Here is a 7,878-nt window from a genome sequence, read left to right on the forward strand (position 1 = left end):
GTTGCGATTCATCACCACAGCTATTTAGTAAATTTCGTATGATTTCGGCGTCACGCAAGCGCAAGGCCCGGCTTTTAGAAAAAAGGTGCCCGATTCATCAAGTAAAATTTACGTAAACCTTTGCGTAACTTTAACACGAGCTGACGAGGTGCCGTAAACCACTCGAAATTTCCGCATGTGTTTCCAGCATATCCGCAGCAATCTAATACTATAAAAGGGAACAGCCCATTTTTTGTTAGCTATGTTCTCCTAATCTGCTCGCATGAATTTCAAATTGCTTGACTGTAATAACAGATGGCATTGACTACTCGTAAGAGTAATATGGGCGCAACTTTTTTAAACGATGAAAACACGATAAAGTTGAATTTCAAAGCCGTTTTTATTTAACACTGGTGGTACAGAATTCATACCGGTTTATCGATCGACGTGACTACTCACTACATTAACGCAATGTAGTAAGCGCCGTTGCCCGTTGCCGCTGTGGCGCGGTGGTAGCACGCTTTGCCTAATACGTTAGGGTTCGGGAGTTCGGAACTCGACAGGCCGCGAAAAATTAAAAAAAATATATATTTCACGGCAGGTGCGGCAACTTCGTTCTGACATCCTAAATATATGCACATTTAAAGTATATTTAATTTAAAATGTATACTAATAAAAGGGAAACAGCGATATTTTTATTAGCTAAGTTATTTTAAATCCCCTCATGCATATCCCTGGGATATCCCAAAAATCCATAATGAGGCTTTTCGCCACATAGCCGGACACACACTATAATATATTATGGTGTACAGTGTGCAGGCGGCAGCCAGCGTTTGCAGCTGAGGCGTTTGCAGCGTTGCAGATCAGCATTGCACGAACTTGACGCAATAATAGATCAACGACAGTATAGAAACATTAACACTTTGGTAGTAAATAGATATTGTATTAATTAGCATTGTATTTTATTGAAACGCTCCAAGTGCCTGTGCTTTCCACCACAATGTGCTTCCACATCTCGTAAAAAAAACATTCCCGTTGTTAAGTTTCAGCCGAAAACTATTTTGGAAGGGTCTGTCGCCATAACCGTAACAGGATTTTATCTTTATTTTATGCATTTAAGTATGCCCACGGTGATTTAAAATACTACCTCACCAAGCTCATTGTCATTCATGTGAAGTATATCCGCAGTTCTGTAGATGTACACTTCTGATGGCAAATTAAACATTGTTTTCTAACAATAACCACCCACATACCGCTCCTCATACACCTCATACCTTCAACATCAAGCTCTTCCAATTTCAATTTAAAAGACTGCAATTCCCTATCGCGCCTTTGCTATGCTATGACAATAAACAAAGCTCAACGACAGAGCTTTCACTACCATAGGCTTGGACGCTCACCGCACCTGTCTTCTCTTATGGCATGCTCAGTTGCCCTCTCACGAGTAGGCAAACCCACGCGATGTTCATTTCACACACCAGGACAGGAAGACCAAGAAACATAGTTTACAAAGAAGCCTTTCCTCCTTAGGTGAGCTTACAACACTAATACACTCATTCATGAATTCCCACCGTCCGAACAATCAGTTTCAGTTAGCTTATGTCCCGAGACAGTCAAGGCAATTACAATAAACTAAAAAGCAGCGTTTGTGATAAAATCTCCGCCCTCGAAAACGCGTATCCAAAACTGCTGACAAACAGACTCAATAGAAACTATCACTGTATAACTAAATCTAAATATTCGACGATGAAGCTCTGCAATGGTTACTAACACTCCAAATCCATAGCACATCACAAACACGTACTTCATGCAGAAATACTCACCGCCCTCGCAGTGGACAAAGAACATTAATACCTCAGGATAAATATTAGCTCCATCCGATGTCAAGCCTATCATTTACGACACTTCAACGCCGTCAGTTCCTTATTCGCTTGGCTAATCGCGCAGTTCCCTATTCGCTTACTGCAACACCATCAATAAAGCGCAACGTCAAACTTTCACGAAGCTGGGGATTTTCCTCCCAAAACCCATTTTCTCTCATGGCCAACTCACGTTGACTCTCACGTGCTAAATTTTTCGCTGAGATAAAGCTTTCAAACTCGAAACTACTGACAACCAAACTCAGAGCGAAATCAGACTCTGTTTACTACACTACCAACGTTGTATACCATAAAGTTCTGTAATTTTAGTGTCCATCACCTGTAAATCTTATCAAATCAACTTTTCTATTGTATTTTACTTCTTTAAAGTAATTCACAGCATATTCCCGCACCCGTGAGCATCACTACCATAGACTTGTCACTACCATAGGGTTGGACCTGACGCACACCTGGCTTCTTCCATGGCATGCTCTATGTTGCCGCTCTCACAAGTAGGCATCCCAAGGGCGGAATATTCATTCACACACAGGGCACGAAGCCAAAAACATACTTTACTAAAGAAGTCATTGATCCTTAGGTGAGCTACAACACTAATACACTCATTCATGACATTCCCACCGTCCGAAGGACGGGTACTTGCTAGTGCATTATAAAGTTCTACTCAACTAAAAAAATAAATAATTACCAATACTACACAGACAGGCGGCGCTTTGACGCTTTTTTGTGTCATAGGCTGGCATTGTTTTCGTTATAAGCAAGTTCGTAGTTAGCCGTGCGCACTTGTACGTGCACGACGCACGCACTTGTACGTGCAACAAAAGCACGCACGTGTACGTACACACGCACGCACGCACGCCCGCGTAGCTACGTGCAAGCACGCACGTGTACGTGCACACGCACGCAACGTGTACGTGCACACACACCGCCAGGCGACGCACGCACACGTGTACGGCATTACGCACAGCACGGCACGCACCACGCACGCACGCAATGACGTGTCGCTGCTTTCATCGAGATGTTGAACACAATCATACAAACAAAAATGAGGACAAACTATCACATCCCCCAGCACTCCTGTAGACAGCTAGAGCCATATGGTTTACATCCAGAGAGGCGTCCAGTTTGGTTCCTATGGTATGTGTCGCACAGTGTGATTGGTTTATGCTAGGCACGCCCCATCAACAGCCAGCAGCTACGATGGCGTAGATGGATTACACTGGAATTCATCAACATTTGCGTACGCAGGGTGCTACGCTGCGTTGATGAAATCGCACCTACGAAGCTTGGCGTACGTACTTCGATAGAAACTCTGGTACGCAATACACTTTGCGGCAACGTTGATGAATCCGGCCACAGGGGCCCGCCTTAGTGCCGCCTGGTGAGGTCCAGGGTCAGAGCGCCCTGGCAGGGGTCCGGGGAAGCTCTCAGAGTTTAGCTTCAATATCAAAGCCCTCAAATTGCTGACAAAAAATTGTGCAGGGAACCAAGGAGCAACATATACCAAGGAGATGAACCACCGGGGGGGGAGGACTCACCCCACATTATGGTAGGTATCTGGTATGTGCCACTGCGAAGTTAAAAATGTGGGGGGGGGCTCTGGAACTAACTCTCAGACCAGAAAATTGTGGTCTCTACGAACTAATTGTTGTTGAATTTGGTATGCTCTGGAAGCGCGGCTATGTTCGAAAATGGGGGTCTCCGGAACTAGCTAAGGATTTCGTTGAAATTCAATGCGCATGAAACTGGACACGTATTAAAAGAGGGGTTTCGCGGAACTGTGAGGGGAACAGGTGATTTGCTTTAAAATCTATGCTGTAGCAGCTTGAACCAATAATTCCTGTATTATGTAGAGCGAGAAAAAACACTCTGACCCGGAGAGAGATGAGCGCACGCAGCACACGCACACGCACACGCACACACACACACACACACGCACGCATACACACACTAACTAAAACTAGACAGAGGGCACTCACGGAAAGAGCATACCTCCGCCCGCGACATACGCCATACGCCATACGACTCACGAACACAAGAATAACCCACGATATACGCCAGCGTACATGTCATGTTGCTCGCTCGCGCGCTCAGTCAGCAGCAGCCGCTGTGGCTGGCTCGCTCGCTGACGCGCTAATATCAATCGCGTCACACCACACACGCACGCACGGCACGCAACGCACGCACGCACGGCACGCACTCACGCACGCACACACGCACACACACACACACACACACACACACACACACACACGCTAACGTGTACACGAACGCACAGACCCGATCACATAACCTCCCCTCCACTCCGTGGGCGGAGGTAAAAATAAGATAGCATGTAGAGTAGACTATTATTAGAGGTCAGTCTGAACGTTGTAATTATAATTTATAAGTTGTTAACACCTTCAAGTGTGCCTACCTTTCCGCCGGGAAACAGCATCATCGACAAATGATGGTCCCAACTTGGGACTCCCAAGGAAATAACACCTTGACATCGATTATCAAATAAGCACAGGTTTTATATGGATTGAATTTCGACACTTAATTTTTCGATTTTTCGATGAAAGTGTCCAGTTTTTAGGCTACATCACTCATTTTTGGGCGATCCCTCCTATTATTTGCAAGAATCTTCTTCTTTACCTTTTCTTGCAAATGATGGGGGGGGGTGACCCCCCACCCCACCCATCATTTGCAAGACATTTGCAAGATGTTTCTTTTACTTTTCTTTTTCTTTTCCTTTTTCTTTTATTTTTCTTTTCCTTTTTTCTTTTCTTTTTCTTTTTCTTCTTCTTCTTTCCTTTTTCTTGCAAATGATAGGGGGGCGACCGCCCCCCCTGCCCCCCCTGTGGCGCCGCCCATTCAGGATATAAGTGCTCTGCTGCTAGTACAGGTTTAACCGGTTTAACCCCCACCACCACGCTGCACGCGGCACGATATCTCGCGAGTCGCGAGAGGAAATGGCGAAGGAATGTTATGATTTGTTAATGTCGTCCGAAAGGAAACACAATCAGGCATAGGTTAGTCAGTGATTTACATCTTTTTTTTACAAATGATATTTATATAATGCGACGAATAAGTGTTGTTGCATGACTCGTTCATGAACTCGTTGATGACTCGTTGTTGTGTGTTGATGAAGTGTTGTTATTGACGAATAAGTGTTGTTATCCGCTTCGCTCTAGTAATATTGTGTATTACTTTAGTAATAGTACTAGTACTAGCTCTAGTAGTAGTACTATAGCCCGCGGATCGCTGCCGCAGCGATCCGCGGGCTATAGTACTAGAGCTAATATACTACAGTCGTATACTTATAAGTTATAGTATACTCTTCTTGAAACTTGAGCCGCCAAGGGCCTGTGGTTTGGGTTACATTATTGTATCTACATCATGATGTGATGAATGCAAACTCTGCTGTCTAGTAATACTCTGTTAGTGTTATTTAGTAAAGCCTAAACTAAGGAAAGCAAAGGCAATGCCATTTTAACAAGAATTAGCCTACTGTATATTCTATAACTATTGACACATAACTACACCAGTACAGTAGAAGTGCAGCCGCTGCAACTGTGTAGGTGATGGGGATCGAGTTGTCTCTCAAAAGAATGAGTCAGGTTGTAACTATTCGCTCGCTAACACGAAGCTGTAAGACACATACAGGCTAAGAAAAGTTGGAGGGTATGTGTTTCGGTCCCAAGCTGAGTCGATGTTATCTCTATTATGTACTCTTGATGTTATTTAACTGTTAAACTTTGGTCATCGAATCTATGAAATGAGGCCAATAGGTTCCAAGAGTGCATTTTATTTTCTTACCTGGTAGGCATGCATTCTTATAGCTCTAGTATTATAGCCCTTGTTCGCCACAAGCATGTGGTGAACAAGGGCAGGCCCCTCCCTACGTTGCGCGAACCGGGCGGGCCCGCCCCATTTGGGAAAACTCCCCCCACGTTTCAATCGTTGCACCCCGTTTAAATTACCTCCGCCCCGATTAAATTCCACCACAATAAAAATTAGACAGCGCGGGAATCGATCGTCAAAAATTCCCATTCGACCAGACCCACGGCCGCGTGTATTTTTACATTGTGTAAACGTCCTACACTATGCATGCACTGCAGACCACACACAAGTACAAACAGTCACCCTCTCCCAAACCCTAACACTAACTGTAAACCAACTCGGCTATCTTCTATACAAGTGCCCCAAATACCGTCTATGGTGTGGTGGCGATTTTACGCATTACGGTAAAAAAACACGCCCCCCGGACCCGTCTAGTTTTCCCTCCCCCCTCTCCCTCTCCCTCTCCCCTCCCCCTCCCCCTGTTTCAATTTCATCCTGGGGAGAACCCTGAAGGGCTATAAGTACTAAAGCTAACATTCTTATGACTGCGTACATCACCTACCAACCAGGCCTCGAATTAAGCGACGAGAGGGGCAAGGCAATTTTTTTGGGGCATGTGAGAAATTGCCTTGAATCTTCTCTAAAATGGATGGGCACCGAGGCAATTTTAAAAGGCATTAAGACAACTCTCACAATTTGAGAAGGGCACCAAGGCACTTTTGTAAAATAAAGGAAAACTCATAACAAATTAATAAAAATTTTACCGTGTATGCAGGCTTTCAGATTTGAAAAGTACAGGAGGACTACTAATGACTCCCCTAGGACACCATAGGGGGTCTTTTCACGCTCCATAATCACACCCTTAAGAGGCAATATATATATCGATAATATTTCTTTCTGTATAAATGGACTCCACCTATAGGTAGGGAGGAACATTATGACTTGGTTTCCCGTCACGGTTGATGGTCAGAGTGGAACACAACTCACGGGAGTTAGGTTTTAAAAGGCCGGAAGAGAATTATAACGCTTTAAGGGAATGCAACCCGGCTAGTCGTCGAATTACTTTCCGGTCAAGGTGAGTTCAAAGGTATCATAAACCCTCCCATGGATACAGGTAGACGAGTGTCGTTACCAGAGTAAGGGGCGGATCGTTGGATGTATATGTCAAACTCGGACAGAAAGCCTACACATGATGTAATGGAATTGAGAATTTAGAAAAGTATCGATTGCATTGCATTTTTACAAGTAATTATAAAACAAAACTTGAGAGAGTGAACTCTCTATGACGTCACTTTCATTTGCAGTTGACGTGACGTACGTTCGCGTAACGCGCGAGCCCTGTGAGAAAATTGTGTCTATCACGATTTATTATATAGTTTCGTACTGTGAATGAAATAACAAGAACGTGGACTCTTCTAGCTTACGGTTGGCGCAGCGATCATTCACCACTAATAGAGTATATAACCCGTACTCACCTTACCTGGACCATGGACCATATTATTGCTCGTAGGGTCTATGTCCCTCAGGGTACTACCGGAACGTACCCTGGTAACTATTTGATATGTTTAGGGTTAGGGTTAGGGTTAGGGTTAGGGTTAGGGTTAGGGTTAGGATTATCAATCATTAATCACTAATCATTAATGATATCAAAGTTGGGAACACTCCTAATGGAGCGTTAGCCTATACGTGTATCTGCGCGCGGAAAGATTTTACAGCTATTTTTGCTTAAAGGGGAAAAATAAAGGTGTGGCGTTTCAATTTCTTTGTTTTTAATGATCTCTGAGTTTTGGTGCCTGTTAGCTATTATCGTGGTGAAATAAAGAGCCTTGGTATATGTGAATTCGTATTTGAGATTTTCTCATTATTGTATCCCCCGAACGAAGTTCGTGGGGATACTATGGGTTTGGCATCGTCGCGCCGCCGCCGCCGCCGCCGCGCCGCAAGAGATTTCCTTGTGAACGCTCTACCGCTGCAGTTCTTCTCGATCATTCAATTTCGCGCATGAAGGTGCGTTTATCGTAAAGGCAAAGACGCCAATCGAGTTGTGTGGCTGAGTCACTCGTGTGTCATGGTAACAACTTTTTTGTGAAAATATGTAGAACAGCTGTAACTTCTGCACTTTTTATAGCACACTGTACATGAAATTTATTTTTATAGACACAATTTATATTTAATTTATATCTTAAACAATAAAAAA

This window comes from Priapulus caudatus, unplaced genomic scaffold, assembly GCF_000485595.1.
Source record: "Priapulus caudatus unplaced genomic scaffold, Priapulus_caudatus-5.0.1 Scaffold859, whole genome shotgun sequence".
NCBI lineage: Eukaryota > Metazoa > Priapulida > Priapulimorpha > Priapulimorphida > Priapulidae > Priapulus > Priapulus caudatus.